The sequence below is a fragment of the Loxodonta africana genome, chromosome 12 (assembly GCF_030014295.1).
Source record: "Loxodonta africana isolate mLoxAfr1 chromosome 12, mLoxAfr1.hap2, whole genome shotgun sequence".
NCBI lineage: Eukaryota > Metazoa > Chordata > Mammalia > Proboscidea > Elephantidae > Loxodonta > Loxodonta africana.
In genome coordinates this window covers 64,099,503-64,124,711 of record NC_087353.1, presented here as the reverse complement: position 1 = coordinate 64,124,711, position 25,209 = coordinate 64,099,503, and the positions used below count along the sequence as shown (strand labels likewise).

General features: G+C 41.2%; 1 protein-coding gene across 1 annotated transcript in view; it reads left to right on the top strand.

The window, feature by feature from the left end:
• Positions 1-25,209, top strand: part of GRIN2A (glutamate ionotropic receptor NMDA type subunit 2A) — a 394,439-nt gene that overhangs the window by 308,789 nt on the left and 60,441 nt on the right. The window lies entirely within an intron of this gene.

Below are 25,209 nucleotides of genomic sequence, written 5' to 3'. Positions count from 1 at the left end.
CCTGCTTTTCTGTGTCACCCTTCTCTTGCTTCCATGTGGATGCCACCTGCCTGCAGGTATGACTGAGCTCCTGTTCAGGCTCCCGATGCCTCGAAGTCTGGCATAGACCACAGGGATGGAGGAGTCACTGTCCAGATCAGTGGTGCTACCTGGGTTCTGCAAGGGCACGGGAGACCCATTTAAAAAACAAAAAACTCATTGCCATTGAGTTGATTCTGACTCATAGCCACCCTCTAGGACAGAGTAGAGCTGCCCCATAGGGCTTCCAAGGCTGTAATCTTTACGGAAGCAGACTGTCACATCTTTCCCCTGTGGAGTGCCTGGTGGGTTCAGGTTGCCCACCTTTTGGTTAGCAGCTGAGAGCTTGACCGCTGTACCACCAAAGATCCTTGTAATAACAGTCCCATAACCCACTGCTGTCAAGTCAATTCCGACTCATAGCAACCCTGTAGGACAGAGTAGAACTGCTCTGTGGGTTTCCATGGCTGTAATCTTTACAAAAGCAGACTGCCACATCTTTCTCCCACAGAGTGGCTGGTGAGTTCCAACTGCCAACCTTTCAATTAGCAGCTGAGTGCTTAACCACTGTGCCACCAGGGCTCCAAGGCATGGGAGACCAGCCACATTTTGACCCAGGCCCCAAAGTTTGGTGAATCTGCTGACATCTAATGTATTGTCCATATTCCAACAGCCAGTTTCCTGAGGATTTGTCTCATTTGGTTAAGCCCCATCCAAACACAAGGAATATAAACACACACTGCTTAGTTTCCTGCATGATGGAGAACAGCTCTCCTGAGACATGTACTCGTTTCCTTCTCACTTCCATCACTTTTAATGAAAGGAAGTAAGTTTTTAAAGTTTAATTTAATTAATGCATCATTTTATGTGTGTGGAGGAGGGGAAACATCAAGTATGCATTATGCAAGCATATATTTTAAAATGTGATATAATGGAAGTGTCAAAGTGCTCTAACGATAAGTGCTTCCATGTTTTGAGTGCCTTCTGTGTGCCAGTTTAAATACGTTGTCTTTAATCCTGAGGTATGTGTTAGGATCTTTTGGCTGCAGATAACAATTAATGTAATTCAAATTTACTTGATTGAATTATTTCGCATTAACGGGAATTCCAGAGGTAGGGTGGAGTTCACATAATAGGAGTTCCAGAGGTGGGGTGGACTTCAGATACAGTATGATCAGAGTTCTGATTATTTTACTTACGATGTCTTCTGAAGTGTGGTCCCTGTTCTCAAACTGGCTTCCTTCATGGCCTCAAGTTTGCTGCCAGCAGCCCGTGGGATGGCTTCTTGGTTCATGGCCAATAACAGCCATTTTGAAAATGTCATGTACCGATTGACTTAGTTCTGGACTTCTGACCCAATTACTAGAACGGCAAATAGGATTAGATTAAACAAAACCAGACCTACTCCTAGGACTGCGGGTGGGATTGGCTTCCCTAAGGCCGGTGGATTCTTATAGGAGACGTGGAATCTTAGCAGAGTATGAGTTCTGTTAAGAATAAGGAAGAGAGATACGGATGCTGGATAGAGTACCAGCAGGTCAATTATAAACCACAGTGACTGCTATTCCAGGTGTGGAAACTGAGGACCAGAGAAGTTCCATAACTTGACAAATACCACCCAGCTGACACAAAATGGACACAGCTAATACAAAATGGAGCCAGAATTCAAATCCAGTTTTGTTTGGTTTTAAACCCCGCTATGCTAATTTCAGAGGTTGCAAATTGAGATACAGTTTTGTTATTTTTTTGACTCATAGAATCTTTTTACTGTTTTTTTAAAAATTGAATAAGCCCCAACCTTTAAAAATTGTATAAGATTTCACAAAAATATTTTTTTCAGCTTATCTTGAAAAATATGAAGAGCTGGTAATGATAATCCCATATCCCTACTTGGTAATGGCTGACTGGAAGTAGAAAAGTGGCTGCCTCTGTTAAATAGAGAAGGGTCTGCCCAGTTCACCTTAGTCCTCAGCTGGACCACTTCATTCATATTACCTCACCGGCCTCTTTAAGCATTTTATTTTACCTTAATAACTCTTGTATTTATTTTATTACTTTTACCATAATCAAGAGTTCCAAGGTAGCATAAATGGGTAAGCAATTTGACTACTAATCAAAAGGTTGGTGGTTTGAACCCACCCCAAGTTACCTCAGAAGAAAGGCCTGGTGATCTACTTCCAAAAAGCCAGAACCTTGAAAACGTTATGGGACACTTCTACTCTGCAACGTTGGGTCTCCACGAGTCAGAATCAACTCAACGGCAACTGGTACCATAATCATTATTATTTACAATCATGACCAAATCAAGAATTTGATGACCCCAAGACTGTTAGATGTTGGAATGAGTAATAAGAGGAGGTTTTGATATCTCACCTCCAGGGATCTTTATGCCTAGGTCTGTACAACTGAATCTGGTGGACGACATAGGTGTATCTAATCCTATATGCTTGTAACTTTACTAGTTAAATGCTCTTACTTAAAGCTGATGGTGATACCACATAAAGAACTGCTGGTCTATGATTTTCTGTGACTAGAGGCACCCTGAGGTTAGAGAGGTACCTCTGATCTTTTACTCACATTTTCTCAAAACAAAACAAAAACAAAACTGGCTTTCATAATGCAAGTTTGGAGTGTCTGGAACATAGTCACCCGAGATTAAGTGCCATTTTGTGTGGCTGTAGGTCATATACTTCCTTCTCCCTTCAATTTTCAGTTGATAATTCGAGTTGTTGGTGCCTATAGTGGCTTACTCAAAGGCAAGAACTTACTGAATTACACAAGGAGAGTTCCCACTCATCAGACACAATTAATTTGTAGTCATTCTTCTAAAACTGGAAGAAAAAAATTTTTTTTCTGGTAGGGGTGGCATCCAGGTTTTCTGCAGTATGGTGAAATTTGTTAAATGAATGGTAAATGATGGTGTCTGACAGAACCCATGGTAGTTGTTTTAGAGTCAGTGCTGAAAATATCAAGTTTACCATTTAAACCTAGTGAAGTATATGGTTCTAATCTTCTTTATGACACTGGGATTTTCAGTATTTGCTGTAATAATAACGTTTGGGTTTATAAATTCTAACCACCAAGAGTATGTGTGGCAGATTTAATGGTTGTACTTGTCTTCATTAAATTTCATCCTATTGACTTCTGCTTCTGAGGGAAATGAGACTGGATATATCCGATGTGTGAAACAATCTAAATGGAGAAAAAATGAAATGATTTTTCAAGACGTGGATATCAGGCAAAAAAGGGACGGGGAACAAACTAGGTGAGTCCTGTGAATGACCCAGCTCACGGTCTTGAGAGCATTTCTAGGCTGCAACTTAAGGAGGAAGAATCCAGGTAAAGCCTGGAAGACTCCCTGAGTTGAGGACAGAGGGCAGGGACACAAAGGCAACTCAGGTTCATAGGACAGAGTACCTGAGAGGAGATACCTGGGCAGATAGTGAACCCTGGAGATCTATGTGGTGCTCGCCTTGAGTATGCATCTGAGTTCTGAGCGGTGTGTGTAGCTGAGGAACCTATCTAAGGACCGGGGGTGAGGGGGAGGAACACCTCAGAAGATTAGACGTAACAGTGCCTGGTGCTCACCCAGCGTCAGGGATAGTGTATGTTCCCACCAGCCAGACTGGAAAACCTCATCATTCATAGCATCAGGCTGAGTATCCAGAAGGTTTTGCCTCAATAATGGGGAAATAATTTGTTGTAGACTGAGCAATTATCTGGTCCTGCCTAGAAAATCTTAAAAGCAAGATCTGAAAAGATCAAAGTGTTTACAAGTAATTTAGGACCCCAGAGCACAAAAGTCAAGCATATTTATAGTAACACAAAAATGTCCAGCCCCTAACAAGTTAAACCACCACCCATCTGTCAGTTTTTCATACCGTGGTGGCTTCCATGTTGCTATGATGTTAGAAGCTATGCCATTGGTATTACAAGTACCAGCAGGGTCACCTGCAGTGGACAGGTTTTAGCAGAGCTTCCAGACTAAGACAGACTAAGAAAAAGGCCTGGCAATCTCCTTCTGAAAATCAGCCAACGAACCCCTTATGGATCACAACAGAATATTGTTCAATATAGTGCTTGAAAATGAGTCCCCCTAGGCTGGAAGACACTCAACAGTGGATTTAAACATATCAATAATCATGAAGATGGTACAGGACCAAGCAAGTTTTGTTCTGTTATACATAAGGTCATCGTGAGTCAGAGCCGACTCGATGGCAACTAACAATAGCAACAAGTTAAAAATTGTAATTTCTGGCATCCAATAAAAATATTACCAGGCATGCAAAAGAAAAAAAAACATAAAAATGACCGATAATGAAAAAAATAATCACATCGAAACTGACCTAGACTGACACAAATGTTAGAATTACCAGATACAGGTATTAAATAGGTACTATCACTCTATTTCATAGTTTCGAAATTTAGGTAGAGACACAGAAAATATTTTAAAAGACCCTTATCGAATTTCTAGGAATGAAAACTACAATATGTGAAATGAAAAGTATACTGAACGGGATTAATGGCAGGTTTGACATTGCAGAAGAAAAGATTAGTGTACTTGAAACTACCCAAAATGAAACATGCAGAGAATATGTAATTTAAAATTGAACAGGGCAACAGTGAGTAGTGGAATAATTTCAAGGGGTTTAATATATGTGTACTTGAAGTCTCTGAAGTGGGGAGAAGGCAGGAAGAGTATTTGAAGAAATAATGACTGAAAAATTTTCAGTTTTCATATAAACTATAAACTCACAGCTCAAGAAACTCAATGAATCCTGAGCACAAAGAAACATGAAGAAAACTATACAAAGGCATGTCATTGTCAAATTCCTCAAAATCAGTGTTAAAGAGAGTATCTTAAAAGCTGTCAGAGGAAAAAAGAGGTGTGTACCAAAGGACAAAGACAAGGATGATGGCAGATTTCTCAACAGAAACAATGCAAGCTAGAAGACAATAGAGAAATATCTTTACAGCACTGAAAGAAAAAAAAAATCGTCCTAGTAATATTTGTGCAGTGAAAACATATTTCCAAAATGAAAGTGAAATAGAGACTTTTCAGACATAAAATAACTGAAAGAATTCATCACCGGTAGATCCACACAGAAAGGTTGAAGGAAGGTAATACCAGATGTGAATATGGATCTACACAAAGGAATAAAAAGCACCAGAAATTAAAATACCATGGTTAAGTATATAAGGATTTTTTAAAAATTGAATCATTTTAAAAGATAAACGACTTTTTAAACAAAAGTAATAACAGTGTAGGATGGGCTTTATAACATATTAAAAGTGAAATGTATGACGACAATAGCACAGAAGTTGGAAGCAGAGAAATGGAAGTATACTGCCTTAAGGTCTTTATATTATACATGAAATGGTGTACTATCACTTGATGATAACTGTGATAAATTAATAATATATACTGTAAACCCTGAAGCAATCACTAAAAAAGAAAAACAACTGTAGCTAATAAGCCACAAAAGAAATGAAATCATAAAATATTATTCAATTGATCTAAAAGAAGACAGAGAAAAAAGAAAAAGAGTACAAAGAAGAGACGGGACAACTAGAAAATGGGAATGAGAGAGGTGGCATCACTACATATATAGATAGATATTAAAAGGATGAAGGAATAGTATGAACAACTTTATGCCAATAAATCAGACAATTTAGAAGAAGTGGATGATCCCTCAAAAGACACAAACTACCAAAGCTCACACAAGAAGGAATAGATAAGCTGAATAGCCCTATATCTACTAAAGTAATTTAATTTATAATTATAATCCTTCCCACCAGTTAAACTTTAGGCCCAGATTGCTTCACTGGTGAATTCCTACCAAACATTTAAGGAAGAAATAATGCCAATTTCATAGAAGTGAAAGATGGGGTAAACTTCCAAACTCATTCTATTAGGCCAGAATTACCCTAATAAGAAAATCAGATGAAGACAGTACAAGAAAAGAAAACTACACACCAATAAGCCTTCATGAACAAAGATGCAAAAATTCTAAACCAAATTTTAGCAAATTGAATCCAACAATATATATAAAAAAGATAAGACATCATTACCAAATGGTGGATGCTCAATAAAAATTTGTTGAATGAATAGAAGAGACAAAATTTGCATGAAGTTATGAAAATTAAGTATTACTTGATCATGGTTTGTCCATCATCAGGTACAGAGTATAATAAAATAATTGATTTCCCACCCTGAGAGAATGCTGCAAATTTTAATTGAATGATAAATCCTATGAGACTTATGGGGAAACATTTAAAGTAGCACTAAGAGAAGGTAAGCCAGAAATAAACAGGTGGAGGGGTGAAACATTTCAGTAGTCCAGGTGTGGAACTGATCCTGGTCCAAGGAATTTGAAGATTCTAAAAAAAAAAAAAAAAAAAAAAAGCTCTTTATCCAAGTTAACCCTTCACAGAAAGCCAGGCCTCTTTGGAAAGATATTCTTCACCCAGGCATGGGGTACATCCCCAGTTAACGGAAGTCATGGGGGCATCTGGCTCTTTGCTTTGTTAGTTCTTGCTCAGGATAGCAGGAATTGATATTTATGCAGAGATTTGTGGGTGTGAGAGCAGGAAGGATGCGTTTAGCCCCACCTTCACCCTAAAAAGGGAGAATTAGGTCCAGATGGGTATGGGTGTAATTCTCAGGCAAATCACATCCCTTGCCCTTATCAACATTCTTAGGGTGGAAATTAGGAGCCCCTGTGGTATAATGGTTAAGCATTCAGCTGCTAACCAAAAGGTTGGCAGTTCGAATCCATCCAGCAGTTCCATGGAAGAAAGACCTGGCAATCTGCTTCTATGAAGATAACCGCCTAGAAAACCCTGTGGGGCAGTCCTACTCTGTCACATGGGGTTGCCATAAGGACACCTAACAACAACAACATGGTGGAAATAAAACCCAAACTAAGGTATAGGACACTGGGGTTTTAATATAAGCTTTGCTTTTTAAAAAAAAAAAAAAAAAATTTTTTTTTTTTATATGGCTGTGATCGTTGGTAAGACTCAACTTTTCTGGGCCTCAGCTTCCTTACCTGTAGATTGATGGCATTAGATAATGTGGAATTGAATCGCTTAATTTAAGGCAGAGCAGGAACGGATGCTGGAGATCACTTAGGCAAATACTTTAAAACTATTTTTCCTCTTTGTAATAAAGACACTTCTGGTGTTTGTGAAATACTATTACAGTCCCTGGAGTATAAGTGGTAATACCTACCCTTTAACAAACTCAAGAAAACATTGGAGTGCAAGTGGTTAATGACAGTGAGTCTGCTCCTAATTTATAGTTTTGTAAATAATTCATAAACTTTGGTTCAAATTCATATAATATATTATTAGTAGTAACACATTTTCAACTGGTTTTGCAACATTGAAGTTGTATATTACTTCTCTGTTACAGATGAGAAAACTGAGGCCCAAAAGACTCAGGGTTAATTGCTCACAAATGAGAGGTTGGCTCATGGCAAAGACATAATATGAGCCGGATTTTTCTTTTTTCCGGACCTAGGTGTGTTGTCTTCACTACACTAGCCCTCTTCCTTTTAGGTCCTTTGTGATTGATAATAATGGTATTAAGATGATAATGATAAGCTCCAGGGACTTCTGTTTTATCTTTGTACACCAGGACCTACCACAGCACAGGCACTTAACAAACATGCAGTGGATGAGTAAATAATAACAGCTGACACGGCACTTACTCCGAGGGGTGTTATGTGAACGATCTTTACACGCGTCATTCTCTTTTATTCTCACAACAGTCCCGTGAAGTAGATTGCATTATTATTCCTGCTTTCACATGAGGAGACAATCGTGCAAGATTGTTTGACCATCTTTTTGAACAATGTGATATAAAAATGATTTCACCAGGGCCACTTAGTGGTAGAACCAGGATTAAGATCTCTTCTGCGACTTCTATGAATTGTGGTGTTGGCGAAGAATACTCCATGGACTGCCAAAAGAACAAACAAATCTGTCTTGGAAGAAGTACAGCCAGAATGCTCCTTAGAAGCAAGGGTGTCTCACATACTTTGGACATGTTATCAGGAGGATCCAGACCCTGGAGAAGGAAATTATGCTTGGCAAAGTAGAGGGTCAGTGAAAAAGAGGAAGACCCTCAGCAAGATGGATTGATACAGTGGCTGCAAGAATGGGCTCAAGCATAACGATTGTGAGGATGGCACAGGACCAGGCAGTGTTTCATTCCGTTGTACTCATAGGATCACTATGAGTCAGAACCAACTCAACGGCACCTGACAACAACCACTGTGACTTCAGCACCCAACCCTCTTGGTTCTCTGGTATCTCAGGGGGAAGGGGATGCTCCAGGTGTATTTTCATGGGACCCTAGGAAGTCTTCCAATGCCAAGAAGCCCAGACAGAGATCTCCCATTGTGGGCAGGGGCCACTTGCTTATCTTTAGAGTTTATTTATCATGAAAGAATGATGGATAGGAATTCATCTTACAAACCACACAACCTTTCTGAAAATGTTAATATTCCCACCTTCAATATCGATGAGTATTGTTGACATTGTTATGAAGATTTCTCTCTGCCTCTCTTTTTGTTGCAATGCCAGTAATTAAACAATCAGAGAACAAAGGGGAGAAGCTGGTCTTTCCTGGGAGAAGTTATATGAGAGTAGTCAAAAACTCAGCTGCAGAGTCATCAAGTCCCTTTAAATTAGTTCTAGAATGAGTCCCTTCAGACTTTGTACATCCCCGAGGAGGGCCAGTAAATATTAACTGGATACAAAGACTTGAGCAAAAACATCAGGAAGGAAATCTCGGTAATTTTGACCAGGCAGAACAAAGGAAATAAAAGTAGAATAGAAAGGAGAAGGGAAGCTAAGATTTACCTTTGACGCTTGGTGAAAGCCAGGCCTTAATGGCTTGTCTGCCTTGATTTTTTAAAGTGTTCAATTCATATATGCACGGAGGCCACACCATTGGCAAACATTTTTCATTCAGTATAGTATATGGAAGGACTCATGGTGGCACAGTGGTTAAAGTGCTCAGCTGCTAACCAAAAGGCTGCTGATTCGAACCCACCAGCTGCTCCGGGGGAGAAAGATGTGGCAGTCTGCTCCTGTAAAGATTTCAGCCTGATTCTCTATGAGTCAAAATCAACTCGATAGCAGTATGTTTGGGTTTGGTTTATAGAATATAAGGGGAGGGAGCATCAGGCCTCTGAGCCATTTAAGGATCCTGGGTTTAATAAACCTTCTGCTTTCAAAAGAGAGCATTCCTTCTCTCTTATTGTTTCTTTTATCGTGGTAAATAAAACTGTGGTAACAAATCATTTGCCATGTCAACATTCTTCATGTGTACAATTCAGTGCATTAGTTACGTTTATCGTGTTGTTTAAACCTTACTGTTACCCATTTCCAAATTTTCCCATCGTCTTTAACAGAAGTTCAGTATCTCCAATAGACTGAGTTCTCAACATATAGCTGGAAAAGTGTTTGTCTTTAGCCTACCAGGTGAAAACAAAACAGAACAACAACAAAAAAAAAAAAAAAACACAAAAATCATCCCTTAGCATTTGTTGGAAACCCCGGTGGCGTAGTAGTTAAGATTTACATCAGCTAACCAAAAGGTTGGAAACCCTGGTGGCGTAGTGGTTAAGTGCTACGGCTGTTAACCATAAGGGTCGACAGTTTGAATCCGCCAGGCGCTCCTTGGAAACTCTACGGGGCAGTTCTACCCTGTCCTATAGGGTTGCTATGAGTCGGAATCGACTCGATGGCACTGGGTTTGGTTTTGGTTTTTTAACCAAAAGGTCAGCAGTTCGAATCCACCAGGTGCTCCTTGGAAACTCTATGGGGCAGTTCTTCTCTGTCCTATAGGGTCACTATGAGTTGGACTCGTGTTTCCCATGTTCACCTACTGATTGCCTAGAGTTCACTCACTCATTCAGTCACTCACTCTCACTCAGTCATTCATTCGTTCATTCACTCATTTATTTGTTTATTTATCCATGCATCCGTTTGTTTTCACTTCTTTACTCTTTTATTTATTCAACACTTAGCTGTTGAGCACTTACTATGGGCAAAACCCTGTAGTAGGTACACATACAATGGTGAACAAAACAGATAAAGGCTTCCTGTCTGAAGCTCATAGTCTAATGGGAAGACTGAAAATAAATGAATAAACGCATAGTAATATTTTTTTAATATCCAGTTGGTAATGATGTAAGATGGGAAGGTAAATAGATCAGGGTAAGGGAATAGAGAATGAAGTAGGGTTATTTTGGAGAAGATGTTGGGAAAGGTGAAATTTTCACAGGTATCAGAATGAAGTAAATGAGAAAATGTTGTGAAGCTCTGGGGGAAGAGTGTTCTGGCCAGGGGACCCCCAAGTGCAAAGGCCCTGAGTTGGGAGATTGCCTGAAGGGTTTGAGGAACAGCTAGAAGGCAAGAATGACAGACTTAGAACCAGGGAGTGGTACATGAGTTTGTAGAGGTAGGCCAAGCTCTGTAGGACCTTAGAGGCCAAGATGAGGGCTTTGGATTTTGTTGCATGTGTTATGAGAGGCCATTGGAGAGTTTAAACAGAGGACTAATGTGGCCTAGCACAGTGACCTCTGAGCATACCCAAGTTGTACCTGGAGCCTCATTTGTTTTTCCCTGAGGCATTTCATTCCTTGTTAAACAAGCTTTGCTTAGGGTAGAGGATAATGCTTTTCTCTTTCAGATTCCATTCCTCCCCTCCGCCATCATGCAGGCCTTGGTGGGTGGGCCCTACTTGGCCACAGCTAATCCATCTCACTGCAGCCATTGGTTCAGGAATGGGCATGTGATCTAAGTTGGTATAACAGAGACATTCAAGACTGTAGGGTATATGGCAAGGGTGCAGATGTGAAGGTTGGAATCTCTGCTGACATTTTGCTACCATGGAAGAAACCAAGTTGAGAATGAAGCCAGCTCACAGATGCAGCAGAACTAAGAGAGGTATGGAGATATGAGTGAGAGCCATGATCAGATTGTACCTGAACTCCACCTTATCACTGATTTGTTCAGATATGTTAACCACTAAATTTTCTTAACGCTTTAAGCTGGTTCCCGTTGGTTTCTATTAATTGCAATCAAAAATAGCTTGCTGAATATTTGTACTTAGCTTATTCACATATTCTATGGCATTATGCTAGTAAGTGGATGTATTGGACCCTTTAAGGTAATATGGTTGCATTTAACAAGGAATTTTTGAGGGATAAATTTTACCGACAAAGGGATATTCTGAGTAGAAATTTTAGAAAGATTGTTTTAGACAAGACAACCTCTGACCCTGTAATTGCAGGCAGAAAACTCCTTGATGGGCATAATTTGTGCTCAGTATATGTTTGAGCAAGTTTCTAAATATATCTGGATCTCATTTTTCCTCATCTGTAAAACGGCAACAATGCGGGTATCCACTCATAATGGGTAGTTTGTGAAGATTAACTAAGGCATGTAAAGCAGGTAGCCCTGTGCTGTGAAGCTGGACTATATGCAGATGAACACAATGATTAGAATTGGAGGAAGAGTCATAATAACCTGTGGTATACGGATGACACAACCTTGCTTGCCAAAAATGAAGATGACTTGAAGCACTTACTGGTGAAGGCAAAGACTACAGCCTTCAGTATGGATTATGCATGAACGTGAAGAAAATGAAAACCTTTACAACTTCATGATGAATGGAGAAAAAATTGAAGTTTTCAACATCTTCATTCTACCTGGATCAATCATCAATGCCCATGGAAGTAATACATGCACTCCTCACTTATTGACATGGTTAGGTTCCAAAGACCAGGCTGTTATGTGAAAATTGGCGTTATGTGAAAAAGGAGGATGACCACATCATTACATAACTGTCAAATCACATCATTACATCACAGCCAGCGTTACTCTCACCTGCACCTCTGTGTTTGCTACTGCCAGAAGTACGTTGTTAATACGCAAAATAGATAGTAGATTTTTTACTGTTGTCGTAAATGCAAAATGTTAGATAATGAGATAGTAAGTGTGGAGAAGGTGTAGACAAGAAATCAAACAACATAATGCATTGGGCAAATCTGGTGCAAAAGACCTTCTTGAAGTTTTAAAAAGTAAAGATGTCTCTTTGATGACTAGGGTATACCTGACCCAAGCCATGGTCTTATTAATCACCTCATGTGCATGCGAAAGCTGAACAGTGAAAAAAGGGGACAAAAGAATTGATGCATTTGAATTATGGTGTTGGTGAAGATACTGAATACACCATGGACTGCCAGAAGAATGTACACATCTGTCTTAGAAGAAGTATAACTAGAATATTCCTTAGACACGAGGATAGTGATATTTTGGCTCACTTACTTTGGACACTTCATCAGGAAAGATTGCCAGTTGCTAGAAAAGGACATTATGGTTGGGAAAGTAGAGGGTCAGTGAAAACAAGGGGAACCCTCAATAAGATGGATTGACACAATAACCGTAAAAATGGACTCAGACATCTTGAAGGGTCAGACAGTGTTTTGATCTGTAATACACAAGGTTGCCTTGAGTTGGAGCTGACTCAATGGCAATGAATATCAACAACAACAACACCTGGCACATAGTAAATGACCTATGAAAGTTAACTCTTGTATAATAACATTATTCTTGTAACGACCAAGGAAAGTGAGAGAAAAAATGCCACCTAGATGGCAGGATTGCTCTTCATAGTTTAATTATGTTTCATTTTAGCTCCCTGGAGCTTTTGAAGGAAAAATAGGTTTTTTAAATTTTAGAAAGACAGTCTCATTAACCAAGAGAATAGTGAAAGGGCAGTGTTTGGGCAGGAAGTGAGAAAGAGGCAGAAGTAAAATTTTGGCATAGAGTGCATTAGTGTGGATGTTCACTTGCTCTTTAAATAGTAAATACACAGACACAGCCACATAACTACATCTTTCCAAAGGACTTTTTTTTTTTTATAATGTCGGAAGAACTTGTTACCATCTCCTATTTAACCTAAGACTCCAGAAATTATGAGATGATCCTTATTTCAAAAAAGTTAGAGTGCAAAAGATAAGCGTCTTAGAATTGATACAATAGAGTATCTACCTGCCCTGTCCAGTTCTCTACCTCTCTGTGATAGGTGAAATGATCCTCACTTTATGTATGAGAAGATTAAAGTTCAGGGAAGTTAAGTGACCTTTGTGAGCTCACACAGCAGGCTGCGGTCACAACTGCGTCCGTTTGCTCAATGGAAGGAGTCCCTGGGTGCTGCAAATGGTTAATGCGCTTCGCTGCTAACCAAAAGGCTGGAGATTTGAGTCCACCCAGAGGTGCCTTGGAAGAAAGGTCTGGCAGTCTACTTCTGAAAAATCAGCCACTGAATTGAAAACCCTATGGGTTATAGTTGTACTCTGACACACATGTAGTCACCACCATGAGTTGGAGTCAACTTGATGGCAAATATTTTTAATTTGTTTTGTTTTTTGGTTTGTTTGAAGAATATATCTAGTGTTCAGGATGCTCCAGGCCCTACAGGGGATACACCAGTGAAAACAATAGAGCACCATCCATATAGTCTAGTAGGGAATTTAGACAAAAAATGAGTAAATACTCAAATAATTACAGTTTATTTTGGCTACTATGAAAGAAAGAGGTCCCTGGGTGCCAGAACTGGTTTGCACCCGACTACTAACTAAAGGGTTGTTGGTTCGAACTCATGCAATGGCACCACAGAAGAAAGGCCTGGTGATCTGCTTCTATAAAGATCACAGCCAAGGAAACCCTGTGGGGCAGTTCTACTCTGTAACACATGTGGTTGCCATGAGTCAGAACTGACTTGACAGCAACAAGTTTGGGTTTTTTTTTTTTTTCAGTGTGAAGGAAAGATCTGGGGAACTGAAGTGGAAAACACCAAGGGTGGGAGGGGGGTTATCTTAGTTATCTAGTGCTGCTGTAACAGAAATACCACACGTGGGTAACTTTAACAAACAGAAATTTATTTAGGAAGCATGAAGTCCAAATTCAGGGTGCTGTCTCTAGGGGAAGGCTTTCTCTCTGTCGGTTGGCTCTGGAGGAGGGTCCTTGTCTCTTTTGAGCTTCTGCTCCTGGGCAGTCTTCATGTGGCTTGGCATCTCTCTTCCCCATCTCAGCTCTGCTTGCTTGTTTAATTTCTTTTATATCTCAAAAGAAATTGACTCAAGGTACACCCTACACTACTCCTGCCTCATTAACATAACGAAGACAACCCATTCCTAAATGGGATTGCAGCCACAGGCGTAGAGGTTAGGATTTACAACACATATTATTGGGGGACATAATTCAGTCCATAGCCGGGGGCTCCCCTCTATGGAGGGTGAACAGGGAATGCCTCTCTGCAGAGGTGATGTTTCAACCGAAGCTTCGACGAAGAACCAGATGTGAAAAGAGCCAGAGAAAACCATTCTGCCAAGGGAACAGAGTGTGGGAAGTCCCTGAGGTAAGAAATAACTTGGTGTTTACAGATCAAAACCAAACCCATTGCCATCAAGTTGATACCAACTCATAGCAACCCTATAGGACAGGGTAGAACTGCCCCCATAGGGTTTCCAAGGCTGTAATCTTTGCGGGAGCAGACTGCCACATCTTTCTGCAGTGGAGCGGCTGGCAGGCTCGAACTGCCAACCTTTCAGTTAAACCAAACCCATTGCCATCAAGTCAATTCTGGCTCATAGTGACCCTATAGCAGCTGAAAAAAACAAAATGTTAGCATGGTAGACCTTGAAGTTCCAGGTCTTTCTGTCTTTAGAGGCAGTGCTCTTAACTAAGCCACACTGCCTCTGCATAAAGGAATGTTGAGTGTTTGAAGGGTAAGAGAGACCATGAAGCAGTGGTTGCGAAAGGATGCTAGTCATCTTTTCAGATTAGTTCTCAATCCTTCAGAAGATCAATCCTTTAGGATGTTATCTGACCAACCCCATCCTTGAGCTCTTAAATATGGAGGAGATACTTGAAGACCTTATATCTGTGATGTGGCTGGGGAGGACTGGTGGGAAAGGAGTGGGCTTTGAAAAGGTTGGAGAAGGGAGGACTAGTGGAAGAATAGCTGGGAGTGGAAGATGCTTGTTGACTTGAGCCAACCCTTAGTCAAGAAGGCCCGTGTCAGCCTGCCAGCCCCCTGGTGGAACACTAGGTATCTCTGTTATTCCACAGCATGTAACGGAAGGCACATTTCGCTTGCAAAAGTTTTGTGGTGGCTCTTGCTTAAAACTGTGCCTTTGAGACCTGAGTGGTTTTATCTCTGGACACTCCTCCCCAACAGGAGGCACTGAAAACAAGGGGCGAATCTGAAGAACTCAATTTCCAGACATCTGCAAATCCAGAATGAATGGAAAGCTCCCACTTTTCATCTCTGGCCCTGTTGAGAAGTTGGGTGGTGTGTTAATGGAACTTTCTCCCCTTACTGTTTCCAAGGGCTTATGGCATGAACCTCTGAGTTGTATGGGAGGACCATCATTCTGCCTGGTTCTCCTTCAGAAACGTAATTAATAATTACTATGAATCTTATCTAGAGCTCTTTAGATCCTTATATAAACTCTCCACTAATTCTCAAGATAATTCTGTGAGCCATTTTACAGATAAGGCCAACAGAGTTTATAGAGGTGAAGTGATATAATCAAGGTCACACAAAGACATTGACCCAATTCCTCTCCCTCCAAATCTAGAAGGTTACAGAGGATTGGAAGGCACAATACTGTCCCACATCTCTCAGCAATCTCAGGGAGGAAGTAAAGATGTTGATTAATAACAACAACTAATGGTATTACCTCTTCTACAAGAGTTACCATTTACTGAGTGCCTAATGTGTTTCTGGAACACCATGCTAAGTTCTTTTTGTTTATTCACTAATTTAGTCCTCACCACAACTCCATGAGGTAGGTGGCATTATGATCCTCCATTTAATAGCTGAGGAAACTGAGGCTTAAAGAGGTGAAATAACAAGTTACTCTAGGACACATAAGTAGCAAGTTGCAGAGACAGAGCTCAAATCCTAACAATTTGACTCCCAAGCCAGTGCTTGTGACCACCACGTATATTGCGTCTATTAATGGCATACTTCTGATGTTAATAGGAAGTACACTAATTACCCACCACTCATCTGTCAGTTCGTCATACTTTGGTGCTTGGATGTTGCTCTGATGCTGGAAACTATGCCACCAGTATTTCACATGCCAGCATAGTCACCCATGGTGGGCAGGTTTCAGCAGAGCTTCCAGACTAAGACAGACGAGGAAGAAAGGCTTGGAGATCTACTTTGGAAAATTAGCCAGTGCAAACCCTATGAGTCTCAACAGAATATTGTCCAATATCGTGCTGGAAGATGAGCCCCCAGGTTGGAAGGCAACAATGGACTCAAGCATGCTGATGATCAAGAGGATGGCTCAGGACCGGTATTCCCAGTTGTGAATCTCTTTTCTTACTGTTGCTCAAAAGTAAAAGTTTCAAGAACAGGGTGCCAGTATGCAGTTTCTGTCCACATAGACAAATAGAAACACATAATTAGAGCAATTGCTTTGATAAATAACCAGGCTGTAAAGCTGCCATCATAGAAAAAAAATGGCTTGTGTGTCTTCTCTACGTCAGTGATTGTATAGCTGTGCAGGTCCTATGTCTTCCTATGGAAGGGGAAGTTGCGTGATTCAAGGTAGTAGACCTGGTTCACGTCTTTCCAGTTTTGTTGTTTCCCTTAACCAGTTGATTCTTAGGTTCCTGACTTCTATTTTGTTGTCGGCTTCAGCCTTTTCCTCCTCCCTTATTAAGAATTCTGCACAGTCAATACGATGCAAATAAATGGGAACCCATGCACCCCCCCGCCATGTGGCAAATGTCACTGTTGGCTCTTCTGCCGCCTAGCTGCTTCTACAGTGTGATGCTAGAGCTTCCAATTGGGCCTCTTCATCTTTGATGGCTGGTCTCTAATTACCACAGTCATATCCATGGGACGGAGCTAAACCAGGGCTTCCAACTGATTCACTCTGGTTGGAACCCCGTCTGAGAATTTGCATCTCTAACAAGTTCCAGGCCATGCTAATACTGCTAGTTAGGAACCAGTTCTGAGAACCACTAGTACAACAGTGGATCTCAAAATTTATTATACATAAGAATCAACTGGGGATCTTGTTAACATGTAGATTCTGATTCAGTATATCTGGGGTGGAAGTGCAAATCCTCAGCAGGGATTCAAACTGGAACAAACTGGTTCGAAGCCCAGCTTTAAGCAAGTTTCAATTCACTGATTATGCCCCCGACTTTGAGTCTGGAAACCCCTAAAATTCCAGCTCCTTTCACTCTCGGGCCATTCATCCATCTCAGCTAAGCCTAACTTCCATGCCACAGCAGGTCAGCTCTAGTTTTGGAACTCCTGCATTGGGGGACTTTTCCACTGCGGCTTCGTGTTCTACGAAGAAGCAGGGTCAGCTGTGCCCCTTCAGGAGCCAGCTCTGATACTGAAAGCAGGTGCAGACCTGTCAGCCACACAGCTGCTTGAATTAACTCTATTAGACAGTGTTGGACAATTTTGCTTGTCTGAAACAGAAACCTGTATGGCAATCAGCTGTCCATTTGCCAAACGGTGCCCCTGCTAAGCTGGTTTTGGGCTGCCTTTCTTGTTGGTGCATCTGCTGGGTTTGGCTGCCAGCATGTTGGGAACTGGCATTTCTGTAAAGTTTCCCTGTCTTCCTAGTGTTTCTGGGCAGGAGATAAACACTAAAATTTGCCATTTTTTAAATGATAACTTGGCATTTTTTTTATTCCTGGCTCCACTTCCACTGGAAGAACCCATTGCCACTGAGTCAATTCTGACTCATAGAGACTCTATAGGACAGAATAGAACTGCCCCATAGGATTTCCAAGGCTGTAATCTTTAAGAGCAGATCACCAGGTCTTTTCTCCTGTGGAGCAGCTGGTAAGTTCAAACCGCCAACCTTTCGGTTAACAGCCAAGTGCTTAACCACTGTGTCACAGGGCTCTTTAACTGGAAGAAAGTAGTCTCTAATTTTATGTTAATATTGGAGGTGCCTCATCTTCATGACTAAGAATGGCTTTCTAGTTTCTGTTAACTCATACATTCTCAGGAGCCTCTTCTAAATTGTTTTCTCACAATCTCAACACCCTCACGTAATGGATTTTTGTAATATTTTTCTTTTGAAAATCAGCAACAAGTAAAAAGAACCCCTGTGGATGAAATACAATATCCCTCCCAAAGAAGAGATGGAGGAAAAAAAAAAATTCTCACAAACTTCAAGCCTTCACCAATAATATCTGCCTTCTACATTTTAAGCAGGCTGGGAGCCTCTGAGGATTGAGTCAGAGAGTGCAAAACGTGACCTCTTAGTTAAAAGCAAAAGCTAGAAATAGGGACCTTGTAGCTCTTACCAAAGGGTGTTTTGATGAGTGAAGTGCAGATGAAGCATAGACTATAGCTCACTTCCAGGATATGAGGTCCAGTTTCTGAAATGTGCACTCTCTCAACTGAATGCATAGTTGCGGAGCTGTGCAAGTATGAAATGTGATAACTTACATTAAATATACAGCATAGTGCCTTGCACATACCGTATTACCAATTTACTATTATTAATTATTCCTATATAGATGTTATTGTTGTCGGGTGCTGTTGAGTTGATTCCAACTCATAGCTATCCCATATGACAAAGTAGAGCTGACCCATAGGGTTTTCTTGGCTATAATCTGTATGGAAGCAGATTGCCAGGTCTTTCTTCCACAGAGCTGCTGAGTGGATTCCAAACAACCTTGTGGTTAACAGCCAACTGCTTAACTGTTATGCCACCAGGGCTCCTTCCTGTATAGATTAAAAACAAAACAAAACAAAAAACAACCTATTGCCATTGAGTCGATTCCAACTCATAGTGACCCCATAGGGTTTCCAAGGCTGTAAATCTTTACAGAAGCAGACTGCCATATTCTCCCACTGAGTGACTGGTGGGTTTTAGCCACTGCCTTTCAGTTAGCACCCAAGGGCTTAACCACTGTGCCACCCAGGGCTCCTTCCTATATAGATAGAGCTGAAAAAAAGAAACTTATTTTGATTTGCTTCTTTGACCCAAAATACAAGACTGCATAGTTCATTGTAGAGAACGCCTATAATTATTTTCAAAAAGGTCCCTAGGATAGAAGCTCATTATAGAAATGTTCTAAAAATGTTCTGAAAATGGAGAAAAGGGAGAGGAATCTACAAGTGTATCTTTGACTAGAAAGGAATGCCTGTGTCTAATATGTGTCTACATGAGGCATGGCTGGAGGATCCCTCAGACTTCTGAGGGATGACACAAAAGCTGTCTTCAGAATTTAAAAAAATTCGCCACCTGGAACAATGAGTAGAATTTGTCTCCTTTGCTTGCAGTGGAAAACTAGAGCCAGTGAGCTGAAGTTCCAAGGAAATAATTCTGGCTCAGTGCAAGAAAGCCCTTGCTAACCCTTTGAGCTGCCTAGCTATGAAAGGGACCCCCCTAGGAAATGGGGAGATACCACTCAGACACTGGAAGCCTCCTGACAGATAGGAAACTATCAGGAATGGAGAAGGGGCTCCGTGGAATATGGTGCAGTGGAGTGTGGAGGGAGGTACCCCTGCCAGCTCAGGGGAGACTATTTGTTCCCCTTAATTTTCTGCTTTAGGCTGCTGCCTATCCACTTTTGCTGAAAAACACAGCTGTCACTGCCCTTTAGATGTGACATTCAGAAGCATTTGTTCCTTGGCCCAGATCATGCCACCTTGAATCGTGCCCATTAATATCAGAGGTAACTGATGTGTATTCTTCAGTTAATGGTTCAGTGTTAGAATTTTCGCCTTCCACAAGGGAGACCTGGGTTTGATTCCTGGCCAATGCACCTTGCGTGTAACCATCACCCATCCATCAGTGGAGGCTTGTGTGTTGCTGTGATGCTGAACAGCTTTCAGCTGAGCTTCCAGACTAAGGTGGACTAGGAAGAAAGGCCTGGTGATCTACTTTTGAAAATCAGACACTGAAAACCTGTGGATCTTAGCGGTCTGATCTTGTTGCACCATGAGTTGGAGGTTGCCATGAGTTGGGGGCCAACTCAGCAGCAGGTAACAATAACAATAACTATGTTCCCGGCTTTGCACAAAGTGCTTTGCTGCATTGGCCTTTTAATACTCACAGTTGTCCAATGGGATGAAAATTTGTATTATCCCCATTATATAGATTTAAGAACATGTAGCTCAGAGAGGGCAAGTAACTAAGTCAAAGGTGCAGACTAATAAATAGCAAGCTGAGATATACAGCAAGAATGGTAAGTTCAAAACTTCTATTCTTAAATGCTCCCTAGTACTGTCCCTATTTAAATTGTCAGAAGTTATTTGTCTTCTTGCCATCCCTTTCCAGACTGATACGGCTTTTATTTGCATTTCAACCAGGGACAGAGTTCTGGGGGTTGTATTTCTGGAACCAAGGTGCTGGAAAGGGCAGGGGCATTTTTCCAGAGCTCTCTAAATTGTACTGCTCCTTAAAGAGTGCAGAGACCCTGACACACATTCTGGGAGCTGGGGAAAATTATTCTAATTTTGCAGATGAGTAAGCTGAATCAGTGAGGCCCTCCCACCTGACAAACCACTTGCCTAGGGAATGGTGGAGCCAGACCTCACACTAAGGTCTTTGCGCTCCTAATCTTGCCTTAAGTTGTCACCATCATTGTCAGTCATCATCGTCACCACCATCACCATCCATCATTATCATCACCATCCACTGTCATCATCACCGTCACAATCACATCACCATCATTGCATCATTCTCAACATCACATCAGCACCACCATTGTCATCATCATCATCACCATCACATCGTCATCATCATCCATCATAATCACCATCACCATCGTTACCACATCATCATCATCATCACTGTCACCATCATTATCACCATCACATCATCAACAATCACCATCAACATCATCATCATCCATCGTCTTCATCATATCACCATGATTATCACCGTTGCCATCACATCACCACCACCATCATTAGCATCACCACCATCATCATCCATCATTAGCATTACTACAATCATCATTAACAACTTCTTCAACAAATTATTTCCACTCTCCTTCTTTGCTAACTCATACTGTGTCCCCGCTGTATACAAGAAGCTGTTCTAAGCACTTTAATGAACTAACTCATTTAATCCTCACATTAACCCTATCAGGTATGGCCTGTTATAAACCCTCATTTTACAGTTGAGAAAACTGAGACACAGAGAGTAGCTTGCCCAAATCATGCTCTTAGCCACAGTATTTTAATGCCTTATACCCTTTAAGGGCTGCTTTTCAGCTTGACTAAGGGTGATTCATCACTTGAATAAATCATAGCCACTTTCCAAATGTGCTAAAAGTTTTTCGCTCAACCTATGTATTCATTTTGGTTCCATTTAATCATTTAAAATTATCTAATAATTATAACCTTGTGCTTTTCCCTGCTGTATCACAGATAATCAGCATCAAGGCTTGTGAGAAAGATCCTCAAAGCTGTGTCATTTAAAATGCACTCCCCTGTTCTTATTTGGGGGGCTCGTTAACACTCCTATGTTAAGTGAGAGCCAGTTGCATGATTAAGCACTTACGGAATACAGGTGCTATGTTAAACCCTTTCTATGCCTTCTCCTTATGACCTGAGTGCCGTTATTATGGCCAGGAGTGGATTATTCAATAAGCAAGATAAGACAGGCCTGTAAAACAAACAATAAAACATGTGAGGAGTGTGCTTCTTATTTCAATCAAGTGTACGAGACCAAATGGGCAACACCTGCCCAAAAGCAATGAGAAGGCAGGAAGGGACAGGAAAACTGGATAAATGGACATGGGAAACCTGGGTTGTGAAGGGGGAGAATGCTGACACATTGAGGGGATTGGAACCAATGTCACAAAACAATTTGTGTAAAAAAAAAAAAAATTGTGTTTAAATTTTTGAATGAGAAACTATGCTGTGAACTTTTACCTAAAGTACAATAAATTTGAAAAAAAAAAGTAGAAGACCATTCTGAAATGTGTAACTACACAGAGATGGCATTGGCTGCTTTGGAGGAGTAGTGAGGTCTTTTCTCCGTGGAAGTGGACAAGCGGAAAGGTAGGCTCACCCATCTGGCAGAGATATTGTAGAAGCAATCCTCGGGTGGAAGGTCTAATCTGAAAACAGTGTATGAGACCCCTGCTAAACCTTCTCTCCCAGTTTTAGATTCCTTGTATCCATTGCATTAACTCAGTTTCTCTTCAGCCATCTACTTACTTTATTAGTTTTTTTATTGTGGTAAAATATATGTAACATGAAATTGATTTTAACAGTTTTAAAGTATACAATTCAGTGGCATAAATACAATTATGATGTTGTATGACCATCACCACTGTCTAGTTCCCAAACTTCTTCATCACCCCAAATGATTGTACTTCTAGGTATATTGTGAGCTGTCCAGTCAATTCCGACTCATAGTAACCCTATAGGGCAGAGTAGAACTGCCTCATAGGGTGTCCTAGGCTGAGATCTTTACAGGAGCAGATCACCAGGTATTTTCTCCCACTGAATGACTTGTGGGTTCAAACTGTCAACCTTCAAGCTAGCAGCTGAGCACTTTAACATTGCATAACCAGTGCTCCTACTTCTAGGTATAAACCAAAAAAAACCCAAACCCGTTGCTATGGAGTCAATTCCAACTCATAGCGACCCTATAGGACAGAGTAGAGCTGCCCCCATAGGTTTCCGAGGAGCGGCTGGTGGATTCCAGCCTTGTGGTTAACAGCCAAGCTCTTTAGCCACTTCACCACCAGTATATACCCCCAAAATTGAAAACAGTTGCTCAAACGAAAACTTGTACAAGAATGTTCATAGCAGCATTATTCACAATAGCCAAAAGGTGGAAACAGCCCAAATACCCATCAGCTAAATGCATGGATAAACAAAATATGGTAAAAAACTGGAAACTGCATAAGGCAGAAACCCATCAGAGAAGGAAAACGCAAATATTTTCCACTAAAACCAGCGATAGATAAGTTGTAAAACTGCACCCTGTCAAAGGTGAAAAACTTCTGAGACCTGGAAAAACAAGACAGCTCTTTTGAGTTGCCACGACTCTTAAAGATTTTGCTGTATATCCATATAATGGAATATCATTCAATCATAAAAAAGGAATGAAGTCCTGATATATGTCGTAACATGGGTGATCCTTGAAGACATTATGGTCATTATGAAAGAAGCCAGGTACACAAGGCCACATATTGTGTGGTTTCATGTATATAAAATATCTTCATTTTATTGTCATTTCTGTAAACCCTCTCTGATATTTTTCACATAAGTATTTACATTGACTTAGTTTTCAAAAAGATACAAAATCTCACTTTAGCTTAGTACTAACCAATAAAAAAAACAATAGCATCTATGAAATAATGGTTTGATATTTTAGTTTAATTTTTCAAACACACGTTAAAGTCAACAAAATCAGTTCTAAAAATAAGCCTAATCCGTGTGCCATCTAAATGCGTCTGTGTACCACCCGAAGTACATCACTGTTGTTAGCAGCCATCAAGTCGGCCCCCAATTCACGATGACCCCATATACAACAAAATGAAACTCTGACTGGGTCTGCGCCATCTGCTTGATGGGTTGCAGATTGGACTGTTGTGATCCATAGAGTTTTCATTGACTGATTTTTGGAAGTAGGTCACCAGGCCTTTCTTCCATCTTATTCTGGAAGCTGTGTTGAAACCTGTTCAGCATCATAGCAACACACAAACCTCTACTGACAGACAAGTGGTAGCAGTGCATCGGAAGGTACATTGCCTGGGAATCAAACGCAGGTCTTCTCTATTTTGGAAAAGAGCGTTTTGCCTCATTTTGGCCATCAGTTCCTTCTTGTACATGACCCACACACCTCCTTTCCCTATACTTAAGCTGTCCGATATTGTAGCCACTAGCCACATGTAGCTATTTAAACCTAAATAAAATTTAAAATTCAGTTCCTCAGTCTCACCATCCACATTTGAAGTCCTTGGTAGCCACATGGGACTGGTAGCTATTGTATCTGACATCACAGAGAGAGAACACCCCCATCGTTGCAGAGGCTCCATTGGGCGGTCTAGAGTCTGGAGCCTCCGAATGCTCTCGTTCTTCCTGTGCCTCCAGTGAAGCTCCCCATCTCCCAGGTGCCGCGCTCAAGTAAGCCTCTCCCTTGGCATCCTCCCTTCCCACCACTCCTTCCTGGCTGACCATTCATCCCCCAGCCAGCTCTGAAACCGACCTACTTTTCCAATGTCACAGGGAGGGCTTGGTGCCAGAGAGCAGCATGGTGCCTTCTCTTGCCATTCCACTTCCTGCTTGCTGCCCTGGGCTCTGTCCATCTTGCCACTCTCTCTGTCATCTTACTGACGCGAGGATCTCCTCCCACGTCGCCCTGGCCAGCCTTTCTGGAGGGCTCTGCTCTGCTTCAAGCTCCGTTTTTTTTTCGTTATTGAAGTGTGAGAAAATCTCACCTGTCCTTTTTCCATGCCTCTCTCTGTTCCCTCTTGTCTGTCTCTCACCTTCTGCCTTCCCCAGCTTTCCCTTCTTTTAAACTCCCTTTCTTCATTTCTGCTCCTTCGTTTCCTCTTTTTTTTCCTCCTATTCTTCTCACAGTTGTTGTTGTTAGGTGCCCTCGAGTTGATTCGGACTCATAGTGACCCTATATGACAGAAGATAACTGTCCCATAGAGTTTCCTAGGCTGTAATCTTTACAGGAGCAGATCGCCAGGTCTTTCTCCCATGGAGGGAGGGTTCCAACCATCAACTTTTCAATTAGCAGCCAAGCACCTAACTGTTGCTCTACTAGGGATCCTTGTCCCACAATTATTTCTCCATAATTAAAAAATTAACCCTTACAGCTATTCGGAAAACAAATAGAAAAAGGAGCTATGGTGAAACAAACAACAACAACACGAAAAAACTGTATTCTGTCCTATCATTTATAGGGAGAAAAAAATCAATCCTTGATCCAGCAGGCCTTTCCTCTTTAGGTGGCAAATAAACCATTTCTTCCCCCTCCAAGAGAGTGGCCTAGCAGTGATGGGTGAACGCAGTGATACCTGGGCAGGCCGAGGCTGCCAAGCCGAGTCTTCTGAGGGACGCATTTCCACACCAGAAATGCATGCAGGATGTGGAGCGTTATCATTGCCGAATTTTCACGGGGCTGTCAGGTT